General features: G+C 43.4%; 1 protein-coding gene across 8 annotated transcripts in view; it reads right to left on the reverse strand.

The window, feature by feature from the left end:
• The window catches only part of LOC134340997 (small integral membrane protein 35-like), a 48415-nt gene that overhangs the window by 24043 nt on the left and 11978 nt on the right, over positions 1–12394 (reverse strand). For 7 of the 8 annotated variants that reach the window (XM_063038674.1, XM_063038675.1, XM_063038676.1 and 4 more), the window contains one exon: positions 525–636. The exons of the other annotated variant lie outside the window; for it this stretch is intronic. The gene's annotated coding sequence lies outside the window, so the exon portion shown is untranslated. The remainder of the gene's footprint in view (positions 1–524; positions 637–12394) is intronic. 8 annotated transcript variants of the gene reach the window in all.

The following is a 12394-nucleotide window of genomic DNA, read 5'->3' on the forward strand; positions in this document are numbered from 1 at the left end:
TGTCTCTTGTAAGAATGCTATTCCCTTTTCTCAGTTCCTTCATCTCTGCTGCATCTATTCCAAGGATGAGGCTTTCCCGTCCAGGACATCAGAGATGTCTGTCTTCTTCAAAGAATGGGCTTTCCCTTTCTTCATCATTGATGCTACTTTCACCTGCATCTCCTCCATTTCCTGAATATCCATCTTCCGACTGCCTTAACTGGGATAGAGCTCCTCTTGTCCTCACCTACCACCCCATGAGCCTCTGCATCCAACACATCATTCTCCATGACTTCTGCCATCTCCAAAGGGATCCTACCACTAAACAAAATTTTACCCCCTCCCTCCACTTTCCACAGGGATTGCTCCCTTTGTGACTCACTTGTGCGTTCTTCTCTCACCACTAATCTCCCTCCCCGCAATTACCTCTGCATGCGGCCAAAGTGCCACACCTGCCCATTCACCTCCTCCTTCACCTCCATTCAGGGCCCTAAGCAGCCCTTCCAGGTGAGGCAACACTTCACCTGTAAATCTGCTGGGCTCACCTATCGTGTCAGGTGCTCCCAATGCGGCCTCCTCTACATTGGTGAGACCCGTCGTAAGTTGGGGGACTGCTTCATCGGGCACCTCCGCTCCGTCTGCCAAGAGTGGAATGTCCTGGGGAGACAACATCTTAACTCTCATTCCCATTCCTGTTCTATCGTACTGGTCCATGGCCTCCTCCAGTGCCAGGATGAGGCCTCCCTCAGGTTGGAGGAGCAACACCTTGTATTCCGTCTGGGTAGCCTCCAACCTGATGGGGGAAAAAAAACTACCTCTAACATCCCCTTACGTTTCTCTAATCATGTTAAAATTTGATGTGAAATGTGTTGTTTGATGGTGCAAAGACATAAAATAATTATAAATTACAAAAATAAATAATGAGGCAGCATTCACAAGTTCATGGGCCATTCAGGATTTGATGGTGGAGGGGAAGGACCTGATTCTGAATCGTCCTCATGCTCCCCAATGGTGGTAATGAGAAGAGGGCATTTTGCAGATGATGAGGGCCCTTAATGATGCATGTCACTTGAAGATGTCCTCGATGGTGGGGAGTGGTGTGTCTGTGATGCAGCCTCTTGCAACCCCTGCGTAATGAAGCCTCCACACCAGATTGTGATGCAAGGGAGACCAGCTAGAGGTTTTTAAAATAATGAGAGACATAAAGAAGGTAGACTTTTAATCAGAATCGTTTCCCCAAGAGAAAAGTTAAACACCAGAGGACATGCTTTCAAGGTTGGAGGTTTTGCAATTTCAAGGTGACATGAGGGACAAGTTTATATACAGAGAGAGTGGTAGGTGCCTACATTGGGTTACCAGAGGTGGTGATGAAAACAGGAAGTTTGGTGAAGTTTAGGAGACTTTTAGACAAACACATGAACAGGAATGAATGGAATAGAGGGATATGGGTGATACGCCGGAGGAGGATATTTAGTAAACATTGGCATCAAGATCAGTACAATGTTATGGGCTGAATGTTGGGGGAGTCCAGAACCAGAGGCCGCAATTTGAGAATAAGGGGTAGGCCATTTAGAACAGAGTTGAGGAAAAACTTTTTCACCCAGAGAGTTGTGGATCTGTGGAATGCTCTGCCTCAGAAGGCAGTGGAGGCCAATTCTCTGGATGCTTTCAAGAAAGAGTTAGATAGAGCTCTTAATGATAGCGGAGTTAAGGGATATGGGGATAAGGCAGGAACGGGGTACTGATGTGGATGATCAGCCATGATCACAGTGAATGGCAGTGCTGGCTCGAAGGGCTGAATGGCCTACTCCTGCGCCTATTGTCTATTGTCTATTGAATGGTCTGTACAGTACTGTTCTATTCTATGCTCTACGTACAAGGAAATAGGTTATAAATAAATGGAGGAGTGTCATACGTTATGTAACAAAATGGAGAGTTGCCCAGATTTTGTGGGGTTAAACCACATTTCATTTCTGTAGCTTTATAGACAGAACTAACTAGCCAAACCTCTCTTACTGGTACTGAGTCAGTACGAGCTCAATAAACAAGGTCATAGAATGCTGGTTTGTTGTTGGCTTAGAAACAGTAAACAGAGTGTCTGATAAACATTAGGGACACCTTAACAGTTGTCTCTGAGCTACTTGAATAATCTTCTCATATTTATTAGATACCTGGTTGGGTATGTATAGAATGTACACAGTCAGTTATTACTATTATTGATTTATGATGAAATTGAAAATATATTGATAGATTTTTCCTTTGTTCTGTGGAGAGATTGCCTCTTTTCTTACTGGAAGAAGGTACAGGAGCCTCAGGACTCTCACCACCAGGTTCAGGAACAGCTATTACCCCTCAACCATTAGGCTCCTGAACCAAAGGGGATAACTTCACTACATTTCACTCGGCCCATCACTCAACTGTTCCCACAGCCTATCGACTCGCTTTCAAGGACTCTTCATCTCCTGTACTTGATATTTATTGCTTGTTTATTTATTATTATTAACATTTTTTGTTTGTTATCTTTCGCCCATTGGTTGTTTGTCTGCCCTGTTGGGTGTGGTCTTTCATTGATCCTATTATGGTTCTTGGATTTATTGAGTATGCCCATGAGAAAACGAATCTCAGGGTTGTATATGGTGACATTACTGTATGTATTTAATAGTAAGTTTATTTTGAACTTTGACTTTCTCTCACCAGTGATAACCAATGATAGTAGAACCAGAGCAGATCTCGAGTGATTCTTCCATAGTTCACTTTCTAAAAGTTCACTTTGTCTCTTTCTCCCCCCTGGTGCTGTATGACTTGCTGTATACCTCTGGCATTTTCCAATTTCATTTTGGATTTTTGGTATCTGCAGTTTCTTGCCCAAATAATGAAGAGCCAAATTTGGAGTAGTTACAATTATGGCTGTCAAAGTCCTTACTGAAGTAGCAACAGTTTACTTTTGATCCAGTATCATATCAGAATCGGAATCAAGTTTATTATCATTGATGTATGCCGTGGAATTTGTTGTTTTATGACAGGGCTACTGTGTATTGCATAAAACAGTTACTATGAATTACGTTTGTACAATAAAAACAGAAATAAATAAGTAGCAAAAAAGAGGAATGGTAAGGTTGTGTTCATGAGTTCATGAACCATTCAGAAATCTGATGGGGGAGGGGAAGAAGCTGATGCTAAAATGTTGAGTCTTGAGGTTCCTGTACCTCCTCATCTGATGGTAGTAATGAGAAGAGAGCATGTCCTGGATGGGGAGGGCCCTTGACGATGGATGCTGCCTTCTTGACACACCGACTTTTGAAGATGTATTTGATAGTGGGCAGGCTTGTGGCCGTGATGGAGCTGGCAGACTCTACAGCCCTCCGCAGCCTCCTTTGATCTCCATACCAGGCGCTGATGCAACTAGTCAGAAAGCACTCCACTGTACACCTGTAGAAGTTGGCTAAAGTTTTCATAGTCATAGTTATACTTTATTGATCCCGGGGGAAATTGGTTTTCGTTACAGTTGCACCATAAATAATAAATAGTAATAGAACCATAAATAGTTAAATAGTAATATGTAAATTATGCCAGTAAATTATGAAATATGTCCAGGACCAGCCTATTGGCTTAGACAGCATCCTCTTTTCAGACACCACCGTGAGAGAGTCTAGTTCCATCCCCACAACATCACTGGCCTTACGAATGAGTTTGCTGATTCTGCTGGTGTCTGCTACCCTCAGCCTGCTGCCCCAGCACACAACAGCAAACTTGATAGCACTGGCCACCACAGACTCGTAGAACATCCTCAGCACCGTCCGACAGATGTTAAAGGACCTCAGTCTCCTCAGGAAATAGAGATGGCTCTGACCCTTCTTGTAGACAGCCTCAGTGTTCTTTGACCAGTCCAGTTTATTGTCAATTCGTATCCCCAGGTATTTGTAATCCTCCACCATGTCCACACTGACCCCCTGGATGGAAACAGGGGTCACCGGTACCTTAGCTCTCCTCAGGTCTACCACCAGCTCCTTAGTCTTTTTCACATTAAGCTGCAGATAATTCTGCTCACACCATGTGACAAAGTTTCCTACCGTAGCCCTGGCATACCGAATATCCTCAGACTCCTAATGATGAAGTACAGCCACTGATATACCTTCTTCGTGATCGCACCAATGTGTTGGACTGAGGATAGACCTTCTGAGATGTTGACACTCAGGAACTTGAAACTGCTGACCCCTCAATGAGAACTGGTCTGTGTTCTCCCAACTTTCCCTTCCCAAGGTCCCACAATCAATTCTTTGGCTTTGCTGAGGCTGAGCGCAAGGTTGTTGTTGCAACAGCAACCAACCAGCCAACCCGTCTCACTCCTGTCTGCCTTCTTGTTGCGATCTGATATTCTGTCAACAACAGTGGTCCGTTTAGAGATGGAGATTGTTATATTATGAGAATTAGATATTATTCAGATAATTCCTCCAAATGGTATTAAGCATACTACACCTTGAGACCTGTTAGCACATGCTTTTAACACAGTCTAACAAACCATGGTCACATTCAGACACTGATACGAATTACATAAACGGTTACTAATACTGGATAAGATAGTGCTGCTGATGCATTCACTGATATCGATACAGATTCCAAAATTAATTCAGATACTGACACAAGTAAGGGAAGTTCATTCATCTCATTTCAGTCCAAAAAAAAAATCCCAAATTACCTAAGTTGAGTATTCATTTAATTTGGAACTGAATTCAGGCTTTTGTTTTCATTGGAAAGGGATATAGATCCTTTATTAGAACTGACAAAGACTCCCAGACACAGAACATAGTTTTGCTTTCTACAGAGGCTGCCCATCCTGCTGAATGTTTCCAACATTTTCAGTTTCCATTTCAGATTTCCAATATACACAGTTTAATTCTTTTAGAAACCATAGAAAAACTACAGCACAGAAACAGGCCTTTTGGCCCTTCTTGGCTGTACCGAACCATTTTTCTGCCTAGTCCCCTGACCTGCACACGGACCATATCCCTCCATACACCTCCCATCCATGTATCTGTCCAATTTATTCTTAAATGTTAAAAAAGAACTCGAATTTACCACCTCATCTGGCAGCTCATTCCATACTCCCACCACTCTCTGTGTGAAGAAGCCCCCCTTAATGTTCCCTTTAAACTTTTCCCCCCTCGCTCTTGTCCTCTGTTTTTTTTCTCCCCTTGCCTCAGTGGAAAAAGCCTGCTTGCATTCACTCTATCTACACCCATCATAATTTTATATGCCTCTATCAAATCTCCCCTCATTCTTCTACGCTCCAGGGAATAAAGTCCTAACCTATTCAACCTTTCTCTGTAACTCAGTTTCTCAAGTCACGGCAACATCCTTGTAAACCTTCTCTGCACTCTTTCAACCTTATTAATATCCTTCCTGTAATTTGGTGACCAAAACTGAACACAATACTCCAGATTCGGCCTCACCAGTGCCTTATACAACCTCATCACAACATTCCAGCTCTTATACTCAATACCTTGATTAATAAAGGCCAATGTACCAAAAGCTCTCTTGACAACCCTGTCTACCTGTGATGCCACTTTTAGGGAATTTTGTATCTGTATTCCCAGATCCTTCTGTTCTACTGCACTCTTCAGTGCCTTACCATTTACCCTGTATGTTCTACCTTGGTTTGTGCTTCCAGAGTGCAATACCTCACACTTGTCTGTACTAAACTCCATCTGCCATTTTTCAGCCCATTTTTCCAGCTGGTCCAAGTCCCTCTGCAAGCTTTGAAAACCTTCCTCACTGTCCACTACACTTCCAATCTTTGTATCATCAGCAAATTTGCTGATCCAATTTACCACATTATCATCCAGATCATTGATATAGATGACAAATAACAATGGACCCAGCACTGATCCCTGTGGCACACCACTAGTCACAGGCCTCCACTCGGAGAAGCAATTCTCTACCACCACTTTTTGGCTTCTTCCATTGAGCCAATGTTTAATCCAACTTACTACCTCCCCATGTATACCTAGTGACTGAATTTTCCTAACTAACCTCCCATGCGGGACCTTGTCAAAGGCCTTACTGAAGTCCATGTAGACAACATCCACTGACTTCCCTTCATCCACTTTCCTGGTAACCTCCTCGAAAAACTCCAGTAGATTGGTCAAACATGACCTACCAGGCACAAAGCCACGTTGACTCTTCCTAATAAGTCCCTATCTATCCAAATGCTTGTAGATTCTGTCTCTTAGTACTCCCTCCAATAACTTACCCACTACCGACGTCAAACTTACCGGCCTATAATTCCCCAGATTACTTTTCGATCCTTTTTTAAACAACGGAACAACATGAGCCATTCTCCAATCCTCCGGCACCTCACCTGTAGATACCGACATTTTAAATATATCTGCCAGGGCCCCTGCAGTTTCAACACTAGTTTCCTTCAAGGTCAGAGGGAATACCGTGTCCTGGGGATTTATCCATTTTAGTTTGCCTCAAGATAGCAAGCACCTCCTCCTTTTCAATCTGTACAGTTTCCATGATCTCACTACTTGTTTCCCTTCATTCCATAGACTTCGTGCCAATTTCCCTAGTATATACAGACGCAAAAAAAACATTTAAGATCTCCCCCATTTCTTTTGGTTCTGCACATAGCCGACCACTCTGATCTTCAAGAGGACCAATTTTATCCCTTACAATCCTTTTACTCTTAATATACCTGTAAAAGCTCTTTGGATTATCCTTCACTTTGACTGCCAAGGCAACCTCATGTCTTTTAGGTTCAATTTCACAATTAAAATTCTATCCTATAAACTAATCACTTTTAATGGGAAGACACTTCCCTTCTTGTCAATTTTTTCAAATTTTAGAATATTGCTTCACTGCCTCAGTTGTTTAACATGAACTTAAATGAAAATCTTTAGCTTGGCCTCTCAGTTGAAGCAACTAAGCAAAATTTTTTTACCATTGTTATTGGAATTTATTTATTTTTTGAGATACAGTGTGGCAAAGACCCTACTGGTCCTTTGAGTTACGGTCTAATTATGGAACAACTTACAATAACCAATTAACCTACACCAACTGGTAGGCCTTTGGACTGTGGGAGGAAACCGGAGCACCCGGAGGAAACCCATGCGGTCATGGGGAGAACGTACAAACTCCTTATAGACAGCGGCAGGATTTGAACCCAGGTCGTTGATGCTGTGAAGCATTGTGCTAATCACTTTGCTACTGTGCCACCTCAAGTCCAAGAGAATGACAGACAATGACTGTGCAGATAAACCGGTGGATGGTCTTGGTCGAGAGATGAATGTTTGTGCTCAACTTGTGCTATGGAATCCTTTATCTCTGCCTGAGCAGTCTGAAATGCTCAAGGGGTGGGTGCAGTAACAAAATTGCCTTATGCATTATGAACTATGTACTGGAGAAGGCACACACCCAGTTTCTGTATGTGTATTACAGAAAATCTGTATTACAGGAAATACTACAGAAAGGAATCACAAAGTTATCTCATGTCTTCATGCCTTAAAATAGAACACAGAACAGTATAGCACAGTACAGGCCCTTCGGCCCACGATGTTGTGCCAATCTTTTAACCTACTCCAAGATCAATCTAACCCTTCCCTCCTACGCAGCCCATAACCTTCCTCTTTTCTTTCATCTATTTGCCTATGTAAAAGTCTCTTCAATGTCTCTCATCTATCTGCCTGTACTATCTCCCTGAGCAGCAAGTTCCATGCACCCACCCATCTCTGTGTAAAACAAAAACCTGCCTTTGACATCTCTCCCAGGCTTTCCTCCAATCACCTTAAAAGGATGTCCTCTGGTATTAGCCATTGCTGCCCTGGGCTGTCCTCTCTATCTATGCCTCTCATAATCTTATACACGTTTATCCTTTCACCTCTCAACATTCATTGCTCCAAAGAGAAAAGCTGTAGCTCACTCAACCTTTCCTCATAAGACATTTTCTCTCAACCAGGCAGCATTCTGGCAACTCCCTATCAACTTGCGCAGCAACTTTGGAGGATCTATGGACTTGGATTCCAAGATCCCTCTGTTCCTCCACACTGCTAAGAATCCCACCATTAACCTTGTACTCTACCTTAAATTTCGAACTTCTAAGGTGCATCACTTCATAGTTTTCTGAGTTGAACCCCATCTGCTGCTTCTCAGCTCAGCTCAATGTTCATTGTAACCCTCGATAACCTTCTACACGATCCACAACACTACCAATTTTTGTGTAATCTGCACCCGTCCACTTCCTTTTCCCAGACAGTTATAAAAATCACCAACAGCACGAGTCCCAGAACAGATCCCTGTGGAATACCATTAGTCACTGACCTCCAGGCAGAATATGCTCCACCTACTACCACTCTCTGCCTTCTGAGGGCAAGCCAATTCCGAAACCATGTAGCCAAGTTTCAATGGATTTCATGCTTCAGAACCTTCTGGATGAGCCTATCATGGGGAACCTTGTCAAATGCCTTAGTAAAATCAATATGCACATTTACTGCTCTACTTTCATCAATTGCTTTGTCACTTCAATCATGAGGAATAAACTACCCCTCACAAAGCCACGTTGACTATCCCTATGAAGACCATATTTTTTTCCAAATGCTTGTGCATTCTGTTCCTGAGAATTCTCTCCATTAGTTTACCCACCACTGATGCAAGACTCGTTGGTCTATAAATCCCAGGATTATCCTTACTACCTTTCTTGAACAAAGAAACAAAACTTGCCGTCCTCCAATCCTCTGGTACTACTCCTGTAGCCAGTGAGGACACAAAATGTATTGTGGACAGCGCATCAATCTCTTTCCTCACTTCCTGTAACCTGGGGTATATCCCATTCGTTCCTAGGGACTTACCTATCCTAATGTTTCACAAAATATCCAACACTATCTCTTTCTTAACCTTGACATGCCCGGCAAGTTAGCCTTTTCTCCACTGAACTCACATTCGTCAGGGTCCCTCTCATTGATAAATACTGAAGTAAAGTATTTATTAAGGAGTTCCTATACCTCCTCCAACTTCAATCACGTTTCCTCTTTTATCGCTAGCAGTCATACCCTCACGCTCGTCATCTTTCTGTCCTTCATGTATATGTAGAATGCCTTGGCGTTTTCCTTAACCCTACATCCCAAGGCCTTCTTGTGTCACCTTTTAGCTTTCCTAAGTCTCTTCTTAGGATCTTTCCTGGCTAGCTAATAACTCCCAAGAGTCCTGTCCAATTTTTGCTTCCCAACCCTTAAATACGCTTCCTTTTTCCTCTTGACTAGATGTTCCATCTCTTTCGCTAACCATGGCTCCTTCACCCTGTCACCCTTTCCTTGTCTCAATGGGACAAACCTATCCGGATCCCCTTGCAAGTGCTCCCTGAACAATCTCCACATTTCCAATGTGCATTTCCCTGAGAATATCTGTTCCCAGTTTATGCCCTGTGAGATCCTGCCTAATACCATTGTGATTAGTCCTCCCCCAATTATATACTTTCCCATAACATCTGCTCCTAGCCTTGACCATGGCCATGTTAAAGGTCAGAGAGTTGTCACTATCTCACATGTCATATGTTTTTTGTTTTTAGAAAACCCAGATGCTTATCAAGGGGTAAACAGAAAATCTAGGAACAGGAGTAGGCCCTATGACTCCTTGAAACTGATCTATACACAGTGCCCAGGTTATGACAAGCTTCAATTCCTGAGAACTGCTCCTAACGAAAATTGTTTGCAAGTCAGAAGTGAACAGAAACTGTGTGGAAGGGAATCACAGGAACAGCTGAGAGGGTGACTGAGCAGCTGACAGCTGATCTCACTGACTGAGTGAGCGAGGGAGGGAGTTTGTCTGACACTCCCAGCCCCCGATGTCATAGCTTGGTTGTGTGTGGTGGGGGTTGGAAGAAGAGAAGGCACATGGAAATACCCTATTCCCACCCCGTAGAAGATTCCCGCAACTCTGCAGCAGCCGGCAAATCCCAGCAGCAGTCTGCTGGACTCCGAGATGCTCAATGATAGGCATAGGGTGTCCGTAGGTCAAGTGTTTGTAACCAAAGGAAGACCTGTACAAGACTGGGGCTAAACATTTTCACCAACTCCAGCTGTCACAGCATTTCTTGCTCTTCAGTGTTCAAATATCTCTCTGTCTCAGCTTTGAACAGGGTCCATGTCTGTGCATCCGTAGCTCAAGAGTTGAGAATTCCAAATATCCACAAACACTAGTGAATTGATTTCACCTCTTCTCAGTCTAAAATGCCTGACTATGCATCCCCAAGAAGGAGAACATAGAACACTACAGCACAGTACAGGCCCTCTGGTCCACAATGTTGTGCCGGCCCCTTAACCTACTCTAGGATCAATCTAACCCTTCCTTCCCACATAGCCCTCCATTTTTCTTTCAACCATGCGCCTATCAAATAGTCTCTCAAATGCCTCTACCACCACCCCTGGCAGTGTGTTCCACACAATTACCACACTCTGTGTTAAAAAGCCTGCCTCTGGCATCCTTTCTACAGTATACTTTCCCTCCCAACACCTTAAAGTTATTCCCCCTGGTATTAACTGTTTCTGCCCTGGGAAAACGTCACTGGCTGCTCACTCTATCTATGCACTCTATCTTATCATCTTGTGCAACCCTATCAAGTCACTTCTCATCCTCCTTCTCTCCAAAGAGAAAAACCCTAGCTCGCTCAGCATATCCTGATAAGACATGCTCTCTAATCCAGACATCATCCTGGTAAATATCCTCTGCACCCTCTCGAAAGCATTCACGTTCTTCCTGTATGAGGTGACCAGAACTGAACATTAGAATAGTTAACTAGACAAAAAATGAATCAATTTCGGTGAGCCAAGAAGGATTTAAGGGAGAATTTGTTTACTGGAATGTCTTGCTGAGGTAATGGATAGAAATGATGAGGGAAATCCAGTCAATGTAGTTTATTTGGTTTTCTAGAAGACTTTTGAAAAGATGTCACATAACAACCTTGTAAGCAAAGCTGAAGCACATAGCATAAAACAACCATTAGATCTGAAGCGGAACAAGTACTGGACATGGGGTCATGGTGAATGGTCATTTCTTGGACGAGAGAGGTGGATAGTGGTGTTCTCTTGGGATCAGTGTTAGGGGCTTTGCTTTTTTTAAACTCTCTGTTAATGACCTTGACTTGGGACATAAAATCACATTTTCCAGACCTGCAGGTGACACACAACATTCCTTTCTTCCACATCCCCTCCCCTTCAATGACACATTCCCCAAATAATCCCTCCCTGTACTCTCCCCCTTCCCACTTCAGCCACTTCTCTACACTCCAACACTCTCCCATTCTAAAACACCCTCATTTCTGCCATCAGCAACTTCTTCAATGGCTCCTACATACCCTACACCCATTTACTCCACCACACTCTTTCTACCTCCCCCTTCCCCATGCCACACTTTCTATCAACCCATCTCCATCAAACCCTTCCCTTCCATCTCACCTTCAGGATTCAGGAAATGTCATTTCCATTTCCAGTTCCAATGCATTGTCGCAGGATGTCAATAGACTGGTCAAATAGGCAAGTGAAATTTAAGATTCTTAAGAGTTTTAATAAGATTTTTGAAAGATTTAAAAAATGATTTTTAAAATAAAGGTTGCCTGATGTGGGGATTGAGAGCTGTTGTACCATCCAAGCTGAGAGCGAAAGAGTTGAAGGAGCTACATGCCAGTCACCTAGGCATGGTCAAAATGAAAGCATTGGCGCAAAGCTTTGTCTGGTAGCCTGACATAGATCAGCAGATTGAGCAGCTTGCTATGCACTGTTTGGGATGCCAACACATCCAGAAGATGCCAAGAGCAGAACCTCTCTATCCCTGGGAGTGGCCTGTTCTACGAGTCTGTGGTGGCCAGTGCTATCATGTTTGCTGTTGTGTGCTGGGGCAGCAGGCTGAGGGTAGCAGACACCAACAGAATTGTGGGGATGGAACTGGACTCTCTGACAGTGGTGTCTGAAAAGAGGATGCTGTCCAAGTTGCATGTCATCTCGGACAATGTCTCCCATCCACTACATAATGTACTGGGTGAGCACACGAGTACATTCAGCCAGAGACTCATTCCACCGAGATGCAGCACAGAGCGTCATAGGAAGTCATTCCTGCCTGTGGCCATCAAACTTTACAACTCCTCCCTTGGAGGGTCAGACACCCTGAGCCAATAGGCTGGTCCTGGACTTATTTCCTGGCATAATTTACATATTACTATTTAACTATTTATGGTTTTATTACTATTTATTATTTATGGTGCAACTGTAACGAAAAACCAGTTTCCCTCGGGATCAATAAAGTATGACTATGACTATGACTATTACCCTGGCAGAGGATTCATGTGGATTTTGCCATACCATTCATGGGCATGGATTTCTTGGTAGTAGTGGAAGCAGCTACAAAGTTGCCAGCAGTGTTCCCAATA

Source organism: Mobula hypostoma, chromosome X2 (assembly GCF_963921235.1).
Source record: "Mobula hypostoma chromosome X2, sMobHyp1.1, whole genome shotgun sequence".
In the NCBI taxonomy this organism is placed as follows: domain Eukaryota; kingdom Metazoa; phylum Chordata; class Chondrichthyes; order Myliobatiformes; family Myliobatidae; genus Mobula; species Mobula hypostoma.